Source organism: Acinonyx jubatus, chromosome A1 (genome assembly GCF_027475565.1).
Source record: "Acinonyx jubatus isolate Ajub_Pintada_27869175 chromosome A1, VMU_Ajub_asm_v1.0, whole genome shotgun sequence".
In the NCBI taxonomy this organism is placed as follows: domain Eukaryota; kingdom Metazoa; phylum Chordata; class Mammalia; order Carnivora; family Felidae; genus Acinonyx; species Acinonyx jubatus.
The window spans coordinates 50,817,913-50,830,659 of record NC_069380.1 but is presented as its reverse complement, the minus strand read 5'-3'; the positions used below and the strand labels follow the sequence as shown (position 1 = coordinate 50,830,659).

The following is a 12,747-nucleotide window of genomic DNA, read 5'->3' as shown; positions in this document are numbered from 1 at the left end:
GAAGGTAAAAGAGATGCGACTCACCCAACACATCTCCCTGGGCACTTCCCTTTTAAGGCAATCGAATCTTCCATCCAGAGGCAAGGCCCAGGGCTTCCAGAGATGGCTCTCCACTTTGTTCCCAGGTGTCAGTGCTGCCTCAGGCCATGCCTTCCAGACACAGGAGCTGGTTAGCCTCCTTTGTGAAGGATAGTCAACTTGAGGTTCTTGAACTGCTGGGCAAGCTTAATTGATATACCTCAAAAGGATGTATTGACTGGGTAGTGTCTCACATAGCATTTCTCACATTGGAGTTGCTCTGTACAAGAGGAAGGAAAGAATGATTATGTGGAAAGACATTAAGCTCTAGTTTCCTGAATATCAACAGAATTTTCAAAATCAAATCTGCCAGACTGCTAGTGTAGGCCACTTGTTGTTCTGCTCTGAGCCCTTCCTGTCCCTTCCATCCTCACACCCAGTGATGCCATTTGAATGAGTCACAAAGCTCGTATAAAGGTTGACTGTTTTGGGAAGAAGTTGGGCTCTTTGTTCTTTAATCTGGTTTGGAGCTGTTTCTACTTATTCACTCCAGGCTCTGCTCTTCTCCCCAAACCTCCTCCAGGTATTGGTGTTTGTGAAATTGTTTGTTCTTCATTATTTTTAGCATGTGCTCCACCAGAAGCCCATAGTGCTCCTGCACCAGGAGCTAATGCTGATAGGCAGAGGGTTAAGCTGGTATAACTAAAAGAAAAGAAAAATAATTAAGCCTGAAGCCAATGCAAATACTGAAATAAAATTCTGCATGTTTATTTTTTTTCACAGTTGGGAGAAAAATCTCAAAATTTATTGGGCTCAACTGTTTAACAAAACAGCATTGAAATGTAAAAGTAAGTGTGCATGTATTAAGTATGATTTTTCCTCCCCATCCCTCCTTTCTTTTTCAATTTTTCATTTGTTCATTCATTCTTTCATGATAACACATGTAAGCAGATAAAACAAGGGGTATTTTCTTCTTTTGAAGATATGAAAAATGAGAGAAATGGGAAGGGGTCAAATATCCTGCAAAAATGGCAAAAATGTGACTGAATTGTCTTCAGTGGATACTATAATATTCCTAATTGTTTTGTCATGGAAACATTTAATATATTGGCAGTGTCACAATTCTGGCATATCAACCATATGTTTTTAATCTTCAATATAATTTCATACGTTTGATTTCATTTCCTTAACTCTGTATGTCAAAATGTAATGGTTTCCCAATAGTAAGATTCTTTGCGAACTTTGTATATACCCTTTTTGGTAGCCATATTTTAACTTAACATTTTAGTTAGTCATTTGATTAATAGAAGCAGACACTCCCTCATGGCATCTGTGCCAGCAATGAGTTAGTTGTTCACCAAATGATTTTTCCTTTCTTTCCAACTACACTTCTTGGTGTCAAGGTATGGCCACTTTTCCAATTGGATGTAGCCTTGCAACTGGGTGTTGGTAAATGGGATATGAATAGAATGAACAGTATATGAATAGTCATATACTACTTCCAAGCCTCATATACACTTTCTCTCTTTTTTCCCACTGCACCCATTGAATGGAGAAGTCTAAGGATCAAGAAAAGGATCTGAATGTGGAGAAACGGGAACCCTCTTGCACTATTGGTTGGAATGCAAACTGGTGCAGCCACTCTGGAAAATAGGAGGGAGGTTCCTCAGAAAGTTAAAAATAGAACTACCCTACAACCCAGCAATTGCACTACTAGGTATTTACCCAAATGATACAAAAATACAGATTGGAAGGGGTACATGCACCTGGATGTTTATAGCAGCAGCATCGACAATAGCCAAACAATGGAAAGAGCCCAAATGTCCACTGACTGATGAATGGATACAGAAGATATGGTATATATATATATATATATGGAATATTATATATATGGAATATTATATATATGGAATATTATATATATGGAATATATATATGGAATAATCCATATATATGGAATATATATATGGAATAATCCATATATATATGGAATATTATTCAGCCATCAAAAAGAGTGAAACTTTGCCATTTGCAATGATGTAGTTGGAGCTAGAGTGTATCATGTTAAGCAAAATAAGCCAGTCAGAGAAAGACAAATACCTAATGATTTCACTCATATGTGGAATTTAAGAAATAAAAACAGATGAACATATGGAAAGGGGGAAAAAGAAAGAGGGAAACAAACCATAAGAGACTTTTAACCATAGAGAACAAACTGAGGGTTGATGGAGGGTCGGTGGGTGGGGCATGGGCTAAATGCATGATGGACATTAAAGAGGGCACTTGTCATGTTGAGCACTGGGTGCTATATGTAAGTGATGAATCACTAAATTCTACTCCTGAAAACAATATCACACTGTATGTTAACTAATTAGAATTTAAATAAAAATTTAAAGAAAGAAAAGAAAAGGATCTAAAGCCTACATTGCTCTTTGGAGGACACCTGCCTGGTAAAGCCAGCCAGCCAGGCTAAGGTTGTAATATGAGTGACAAATTTTTATTTTGGATTTTCAATCCAAATTCTCAACTTTAAAATTTTGGCATTCTGTGTTGTAACAGTTGGCCTGTCCCCACTAATACAACAGTCTGAGAAAATTGATGAAAGATCTTCATGGATGTGAGCTGGAATGGGAAAATCAAGCTACTGGGAATTGGTGTGAATACAGAGACTTTCTGTTTTCTCTCTCTCTGTGTCATTCACTCATGAAGCACCAGACTAACAAGATAGCCAAGGCAACGATACTGTGAATATTTAATTCAAAAAACATTTAGTAAGCAAAATTATGTGCCAGAAACCAACACGGTCTTCTTTTAGTTAACCACTAGATGGGAATGGCAAATGGTTCTTATGAAAAGGGTAGAGAGCCAGAAAACAACACAGCTCAATAAGACAATTAACTATAGGCTTCCATAGGGAGAAATAAACCAGGCATGAAGAAATGGGGGAGAAAGGGAAGAGGACACCAGAAGAAGGTAGGAAGCAGAGCTTAGAGAGATTCCTTGAAGTATTCCAGAGGATTTTCAGGGGAATCTGAGGTCCTGCCCAGCGATGGGGAGGAAACAGAAACAAGCACCAATCTTGGATCTGATGCCTTCAGCCTTCTATTCACCCTTCCCCATCTTCTCTAATCTTTCCTCATAAATCTTATTTTCTAACCATGTAATTATCATTGCATTCCCTTTTCTCTCTTTTAAAACAGATAGGCTGTTTCTTGGCTTTTTATATAGGCAATTTCCATTTAGTCTCCTAAACTGTATTCAAGATAAAAGACTAACCAGAAGAAGCACCTCTCCATATTTTCCCAGGCCATGCTCCACAGTTATACCTCATGGCACTCTCCAGGTATCTGGTGGGAATCTTGAAGGGACTGCCACACCAATCAAGCAATAGCAATTCCTGCACCCCTTCCTGCAATGGTGAAGCACAGACCACCATGTAGAGCCCTGGATTTCTATGCAATACTTTTGGTAGGATATGAAAAAAAACAAATCCTGCCTTAATTGTTGTGATTCTCTGTAGTTGGCTGCCACTGAGCAAGGTTGAGCAATCTATTTCTCTGAAGGGAACACCCATTTTTCTGGGAAAATTTAGGCACATTCCTTCCTAGAAGAGAAGGGAAAGACTAAGTGGCCTTTGGCAGAATTTTAAGACCTGTCTAAAAAAATGAAATTTCACAATGATGACATGGTGTGGCAGGGAAAATCTTGATTTGACATTGCCCATTGTCTCCAAAAGAGTCACAATACGTTTGCACATAAATCATTTTACCCAAAGATGCTTATTTTGGTAATAGCCTCACTTGTAGAGCCAGGTAAATCAGCCTGTTCAAGGCTTCCCAGGGAATACTGTAGGCTTAGAACTGGTGCTTTTGTTCAGGAAATAACTAGACAGAGGCTGGAATTGTAATGTTATCCCTTTTGAGTCAAAGGGCCTTGAGCAGGCCAGATAATTCTGCCCTCAGCATCTTTATCTGTGAAATGGCAGTAGGGCGCTGGACCTTGACCCCTTCCCCTTAACTCCTGTGATTCTTCTCATTCTCCCCTGGAGGTCAAGGTTCTCTTTGTGTCCATCCTCACCCTCAGTGGAGAGGGGTCTTTTAGCACAATATTCAGAACTTTCCTGACCTCCCAATCTGAAGTAAATATTCAGTTCTCCACCACATTGCTCTGGTTTATTTTCTCCATAGATTCATCATAACCTGAAATTATCTTTTTTTAAGCTTATTTCTTTATTTAAGCTTATTTATTTCTTTATTTCTTTATTCATTTATTTGAGAGAGAGCACACGCATGTGGGGGAGGGGCACAGAGAAGCTCTTCACTCCCCATCAAGCCCCACGCAGGGCTGATTTCACAACCCTGAGATCATGATCTGAGCTGAAATTAAGAGTCGGATGCTTAACAGACTGAGCCACCCAGGCACCCCTGAAATTATCTTTTTAAAATAATTTGCTGGTTCACTCACTAAGCCTTTGCACTCCCTCATCCATGCACACACATTAGACCATAAACCCCATGTCTGTTTGTTTACCACCATATAGTACAGTACCTAGCACACAACAGTCATTTCATTAAGTGAGTAAGTCCAAGATGCACTATGTGAACTGATCGAGATTAGCTTCTGTTGGACTTTATGGATGCTTCCCAAGAATGGGGGATACAATGCAAAGAGAACTCATCAGCGTAGGTCAAAGTAGTACAATGATATAGTCAGCACTGAAGGAGAGGGCAGAGAATGATGTGGGAATGAGGAGGAGACCAAGGGAAGAAGGAACTCCATGAGCTCCTGCTGAGAACAAAGTTGGCAGTGACTGGAAGACAAGTAAGGGGAGCAGTATAGAAACATCTGCACTTTCCTCTGAACTCCGAGGATATTTCTAGTAGATGTGAGTAACCTGGAGTCATTGTCACTGGACTTCTAGCCATTTAGATTCTAATGACGTGTTTGTTATAACTGTGATATTTTTTCGTAGTGCTGTTGTAAGGCTTAAAGTGGGCTAATGTATGTAACATCACAGTGTCTCTGTATCCTGTACCCAGTGTATCATGGTACCCTGATACAGAGTAAACATTGGCCTCAACTCCTTCAATCCCTTCTTTCCAAGGCATCTTCAGCATTTTTTTTTCTCTCTCCTCATTAGTCCCCATCAATATTCAGGCATGCGCTCATAGCTCCTATCTTTTGAATAATCCCTTTGCCCCTGCATCTATCTCTATTTGTCTCTGTTTCTCTGTGTCTCCCTCAAAACTAAGCTTCTGGAGAAAAACAAAAACAAAAACAAACAAACAGACAAACAAAAACTCACCCCACCCTATCACCAATTGACCTACCCAATTTGGTTATGGAAACTGCTCTCACAAAAGGCATAACTCACTTGTCAAAAACGAAGAGCCATTCAGATCCCTTCTCTCCTACTTCTTCACAGCATTCAACATTCTTGAGCACTTGCTTCTTAAATCCCGTTCTCCTGTATTTTTACTTTTTTTTTTCATTTTTTATTTTAGTTGGGGGAGGGACAGAGGGATAGAGAAAGAGAGAGATGGGGAGGGGGGGGGGTGGAATCAAGCAGGCTCCAAGCTCAGCATGGAGCCCAACATGGGGCTCAATCCTGTGACCCTGGGATCATGACCTAAGCCGAAATCAAGAGTTAGATGCCCAACTGACTGAGCCACCCAGGAGCCCCTGGATTTTTTGATGCCACCGTCACCAGGTTCCTCTCCTACCAGTCTGGCCACTCCTACTCACTCCCCATCGTTGCCTTTTCCGCTTCCTGATTTTTAAATGTTGAAATTCCTCAACAAGGCTGAAGGTCAGTTTTTGAACTTCTTCTCTGTCTTCATTCTTTAAGTATCCTCATCTGTTCCTATGCTTTAAATCTATCTGTATTACAACTCTCAAATTAATAGCCTCCAGATTTATATCTCAGCTCCAGATCTGTGTATCCAAATGTCTACTTGACATGTCCACTTGGATATCATACAGACATCACAAACTTAACGTGCCTAAAACATAACTCTTGCTCTCCCCTCACCCCGGCCCCAACCAACACACTCCTATTCCAATCTTCTTCTTCTTGGCAAATGACACCTCCATTCATCCAGAAAATAGCAAGCCTCTCCCTCAACTGCTGTGGCCAATCCATTACTAAGTCCTGCCAGTCTTCTCTCTAGATTAACTTTTGATTCTATCTCTTTCTTTTCATCTCCATTTCCTTCACTCTGTTCTTTCCTTCCTTTCATCTCTCACCTGAAATGTTTTTTTCTTCCAATTTGCACAATTCCAATTCATTCTTAGAATTCGTATTATATCCTAGAATAATTTAAAAATTAAATTTGATTATATCACTCCTCAGCAAATAGAAATACATTTGTCTTTTCCATGGCCCATTCAGAATAATCTAGCCTTTGCTGCTTCTAAATCTTCATCTCATCTTAGTTTCTTATCCCTTGCCATGCCCTAAGCATATGGTCTTTTCCTACCCTTCCTGTTTGCCAAGATTTTTCCTACCCCTGTACCTATGCACAACCTGTTTCCTCTAGATGGGCTATTTTCCCCATCCCCTTCACCTGCTACTCCTTGTAACTCTTCAGGTTTTCATTCAAATACTCCCTGATCCACCAACCTAAATTAGACCTTCCCCCATTTTTTCCTGAACTCTGTTCTTTTCTTTCATACCATCTAACACAATTTGTAATTATATACCTGTACATGTGATTATCTGTAATATATATCTATAATTATATAAATCACATATTTAATATGTACATGATATATTGTATACAATAATATAATATATATATATATATCTGATATATATAAATATATATAACATGCAGATACACAGATAGACAGAGATATGTCTATAATTATATAGCTGTGCATGTGATTGTTTCCCCAACTAGACAGCAGGGATTATACATGTTTTCCTTGCTATTGTATATCCCACCCCAGCGCAGTGCCTGTCACAGTATGCATACAATAAATATTTGTTTCATGAAAGAATATCATTACTTAGTAGTAGTAACACAAATATTTATATAGTATAGACCTAAATCCCTTTTCTGAGTCCCTTTATAGTCAGAGGTGTTTGGGAATTCAGAAATGCTCTGATTTGTGTGCACATATCACATTATGGAACACGCCTGGCAGGCTCTAGGGCAGCATGTGTAGTCAAACATTAATATTTCCACCGTTCAGTGTACAAATATTTATAATAAGTAGAACTAGTTAAAACTCTAAATAGCTACATCAGGTCAGCTCCAATAATATCATCAATGAAGTTGTAAAACGAAAGTCTGAGTTTTCAGAAGAGTTTGGATTTGGGGAATTGCCCATGAAAGACTGAGGAACTATCTTTGCCATGATATCTGGGTTTCATAGGAAGTGCCCACAGAAGAGCTCACTTTCGCCATGTGAAAAAGCACTTGACATTTACTCAGACTGACCCAAAATAAATTCAAACCATTCATGAGGAAATAACTGACTCCGAATGGACTCCAATCACACAGACTTTCCACCATGAAATTCATTGTCACTGACATAACCATCTCCTGGGAGCACTTGAAACTCTACATTTTGCAATTGATTTGGGAGAAAAAGATAATTATAAGGAATGTTGTCCAAAGCCAGGGTCACTGCTGCCCAAGATGTATTTAACGATAAAAGTTCTGCCTCACTTGTCCTTGCCCCTGCTGCCACTCATGACTTAACAGGACTTCTCTGCTAATAACTTTCCTGAAACTTCCAAGTGTGTTTGTGCTTACATCACAAATGCTTTCACCTTTAAATTCAGTACAAAATTACAGGTTATTGGTTATTCTTTGTAAAGGTTATTTTACTCTAAATTAGTTTGTCTATAAAAGAATTAAGAATTTATGAAAGGCGCGCCTGGGTGGCTCAGTTGATTAAGCGTCTGGCTTCGGCTCAGATCATCATCTCACGGTTTGTGAGTTTGAGCCCCACATCAAGGCTCCATGCTGAAAGTGTGGAGCCTGCTTGGGATTCTCTCTCATTCTTTTTCTCTCTGCCCCTTCCCCACTTGCACTTTCTCCCACTCTCAAAAAATAAATTCTAAAAAAAACATTAAAAAAAGAATTTATGAAAAATTTCTATCAAAACTTAACAACAAACTCATCATTAAAAAGGTCTTATTTAGGGGAGCACCTGCATGGCTCAGTCAGTTAAGTGTCCACCTTCAGCTCAGGTCATGATCTCATGGTTTGTGAGTTCAAGCCCTGTGAGTTCAAGCCCCATATCAGGCTCTGTGCAGATAGCTCAGAGCCTGGAGTCTGCTTCAGTTCTGTGTCTCATTTTCTCTCTGCCCCTCCTCCCAGTTGTGCTCGTCTCTCAAAAATAAATAAATGTTAAAAAAAAAACAACCTTTTTTTTTTTTAAAAAGGTCCTATTTAACAGGAAAAATTCAAGGTGCTTATATTCTGTCAAAAATATGTCTAGGTGCTTGGTGTCCTCTTTTATCTTTCACCACCAGCCTAGGGTGGGGGTAAGTCGTATTCTAAAACAAATATCATGCAAGTTTCTGGATGAGAAATTGAATTTTAAAACACTTGATAGATTATTATAACTTTACTTTTAAAAAATGGAAAAATCATTCTCACTTTTGTACTATTGGCATGAAACTTTGACAAATAAAGGTATTCATGAGAGCTATTATAACAAAATAAATAGAAAAATAAACAACTTTTCAGGCATTATTAGCTTACTTTAAGCACCTTAAAAATGTAAAATAACATTAAAATTTGGTCAAATATTCATAGGGGAACAAGAAGCATATCATCAATAACTGGGGTTCCCAGTTAAAATAAGAAAATATTTTATAAGCATCTTTTACTTGATGCCAAAATGTCCATTTTAAAATGTGTTCACTAAATAGACATGGTAATATCACATCTTTTATATAAACTGTCATATGTATAATTTTCCAAAAGGCAACTTTCCAATATGGTAGCATTATTTTTCTTCATTTGCTGTCCATATTTGTAGTTGTAAAACACATGGAAGATGCAACTTAAATATAATTCTAATTTTAACTGAATTCAGAGCCACAAAGATTGTCTCAGAGCTGATGGCTACCAAAAGAGACATCCTAAAATGAGGCAAAAAGCCATTGGCGACATTTTATTCATGCTTAAAGCAGTAGAGACACAGAATTTTGGAGAAACAGGACTTATGCCCCTCTTAAATTAGGACAAGGGGTAAACATGAAAATGCAGTTGAAGTCATTAAAAAAATTTTTTTTTCTTAAACAATTTTTTGACTTGGATAAAAGAGACATAACATAAAATTTCTACTTTAACCACGTTTAAGTTTACAGTGCTATAGCTTCAGGACGTTCACATTGTTGTGTAACCCTCACCACCGTCCATCTGCAGAACTTGTTCGTCTTCCTAAACTGACACTCTGTACTCATTAAACACCAGCTCCCCAATCGCCACTCCTCCAGCCCTTGACAACCACCATTCTACTTTCTGTCTCTATGAATCGGACTATCCTAGGTACTTTGCCGAAGTGAAATCATACAATGTCTGTCCTTTTGTGACTGGCTTATTTCACTTAGCATAATGTCCTCAAGGTTCACCCATGTTGTAGAATGTGTCAGAGTTTCTTTCCTTTTTAAGGCTGAATAATATTCCACGTTTGTATCGATCACATTTGTTCCTTCATTCATCTGTTGATGGACATTTGCATTACTTCTGCCTTTTGGCCATTGTGAATTATGCCACCTAAGCTCTTTTTTTAAAACACATAAAATATGGGCTAGAAAAATTTCCCAACAAGATAAAACTGACACTCTGTCTTTAAGAGAAGTCCATTTAGTCAGGGAAGAAACTCCACTTTTTTCAGTGATACAATTACCTTTCAAAAGTTAAGCATTGTTTCAGTAGATGAAAAGTAAACGGTCCTCTTAACTACCTTCCCTCCAAATCACGAAGCTCAGTTTTAGAACTTATGTAATATACAGATTGTAAGAAAACACTCTCCTGTTGTTATCAGATTTGTGCCATTGAAAAGTGGCAAGCATTGGCCAAATTCACTAAGTTAGTAACAAGAACAGAGAATAAATCCTCGTCTCCTAATTTTCCAAGGAGTTAAATTTATAACTCTATGAATACATGTAAGCTTCAGAATCACAACAGTCCAAATACTAGGTAGATTCTAGGATGAATTTAGGTCTATCTTAACCACCACATAAGGAGGTTTATCATGAAGACTTCGCCGTATGATCTATTATAATGAAGTTTTGAAAGACAAACTCCCCAAAATTTCTCATAAAAGAGAATAATATGGAAGACACCTTACAGATTATCTTGGGCAATCCCTCATTTTACATCAGGCCAAGAAGCAGTACTTTCCTATCCTTGCCAGTTGCTTTAAATCATTTTAGGAATAAAGAGAGACGAATTAGTAACATGCTGTGTGTTACGAATGTCTTCCTTTTGTGTCTAAAAGTAAGATTCTAGCATAATTTGATGGTTTTCAAGGCAGCATACTAGTGTTTTAATTTCATATTTTCAGGCTGCAGAGCCGGAGTACCATGAATTTGTGTTTCCTTGAAAGAATCCAAACCTTTCATCTCAGAGACTGCTATTAAAGTGGATGTGTTTATCAAAGGCCAGATCTGTTGATAGCTCTCCTGATTGAATGCTTCTTGGAGATGAACTTTTCAAATGGGAGGATCATCACACAGCTCAGTAATACATACAATTACCTTCCCACAAATCTAGGGCTGTTTCTTAGATGAAAATTACACTGCCTTTCTCACATTCGCCTTTCCTCCTAATCACTGTCTTAAGGTTGCCACTCAATGCGATTTCATCGTGAAGGAATAGAGGAATAACTTTGGGGTTTCATATTAAAAAGAAATCATAATAAAAACTCCACTGTTGCTACTAAATTTGTGCCACTCAAAGGTGACAGCCTTGTCATCTGTTTAAAAATTTTGTGCTCAGTCTCTCAAACAATGTCACATAAAAAGTCAGCTACAGGGAAAAAAATTCATTTCCCTTTTTGTCGAATAAAGGATTCAATCATTGTAGTGAAAGCTGAACAGCGATTTCTTGCTTTAAAGGGGAGAAAGTTCTCTCCTTACAATTCTAAACTTAAAAAACCAATAAATTAGAAAAATTATTATCTATAATTGCAAACAAATTCTTTTTTTCATATATGGTTTCATTGAGCCTATATGTTACCTTCAGGATCAGGAAAATTATTACCTATAATTGCAAACAAGTTCTTTTTTTTCATACATGGTTTCATTAAGCCTATATGTTACCTTTGGGATCTTGCATGAGCTCATTTCATTGACAGAACATAAATTGTACCCAGAAAACCAAAAGCAGAGGCATCTCAAAAACAGGGTTCTCAGAGCTTCCAGTCCTGCAACACAGGGGAGAGCATAAAGAGTATGAAAATAAATGCTTTTGATACATAGGTAGACACATAGATACATAGATAGATAGGGAGAAATCAGCACTTATTTTCACATTTTTTGTTGTTTTCTTTTCCTTTTTTTCTATTTTTGAATTTTTTTATTTGCGTATAGTGGACAAAGTGTCACATTAGTTTCAGATGTACAGCACAGCAATTCAACTTCTCTAGATGTTATGCCATGCTCACTGCAAGTGTAGGTACCATCTCTACCCATACAACGCTGTTACAATACCATTGACTATATTCTCTGTGCTGTGTCTTTTATTCCCATGTCATATTTATTCCATAACTGGAGGCCCACTTGTTTGCACCCCTTTTGCCCATTCCCCCTATCCTCCTCCCCTGAGAAAGACAAATATCATATGACTTCACTCAGGTGGAATCTAAAAAACAAAACACATATTTATAGCAGCGCTATCAATAATAGCCAGGTTATGGAAAGAGCCCAAATGTCTATCGACTGATGAATGGATAAAGAAGATGTGATATTGTGAGATATATATATATGTATATATATATATATATATGTATATATACATATATATATACATATATATATATGTGGTGTGTATCTATGTGTATATATTTATATGTGTATATATATGTGTGTGTATGCGTGTGTATATATATATATATATATATATATATATATATAAACCAACACTCCTCAAGCAACCCTCAGTTTGTTCTCTGTATTTAAGAGTCTCTTATGGTTTGCCACCCTGTTTTTATTTTTGTTTCCCTTATTTGTGTGTGTGTGTGTGTGTGTGTGTGTGTGTGTGTATATTACTTGGTGATCAAAAAGAATGAAATCTTGCTGTTTGCAGCAACATGGCTGGAACTAGAGTGTATTATGTTAAGTGAAATTAGTCAGTCAGACAAAGACAAATACCATATGACTTCAATCATATGTGGAATTTAAGAAACAAAACAGATGAACATAGGGGAAGGGAAACAAAACTAAGAGAAAACAGAGAAGGAGGCAAACCATAAGAGACTCTTAAAGGTAGAGAACAAATGGAGGGTTGCTGGAGGGGTGTTGGTGGGGGATGGGCATTAAGGAGGGCACTTGCTGAGATGAGCACTGGGTGTTATATGTAAATTCTACTTCTGAAACCATTGTTACACTATATGTTAACTAACTCGGATTTAAATTTAAAAATTTAAAAAATAAAAATAAAATTTAAAAGCAAAAGACAATAACAAAGATAAAAACTAAGAACACATTAATAAACAAATAAAAGCAGAATCAGATCCTATAAATGCAAAGAACAAACTTAC

General features: G+C 37.5%; 1 protein-coding gene across 3 annotated transcripts in view; it reads right to left on the bottom strand.

Moving 5' to 3' along the window:
• Window positions 1–12,747, bottom strand: part of SCEL (sciellin) — a 310,273-nt gene that overhangs the window by 161,837 nt on the left and 135,689 nt on the right. For all 3 annotated transcript variants that reach the window (XM_053216814.1, XM_053216816.1, XM_053216808.1), the window contains 2 exons: window positions 11,309–11,412; window positions 25–298 (listed from right to left, as the gene is read on the bottom strand). The gene's annotated coding sequence lies outside the window, so the exon portion shown is untranslated. The remainder of the gene's footprint in view (window positions 1–24; window positions 299–11,308; window positions 11,413–12,747) is intronic.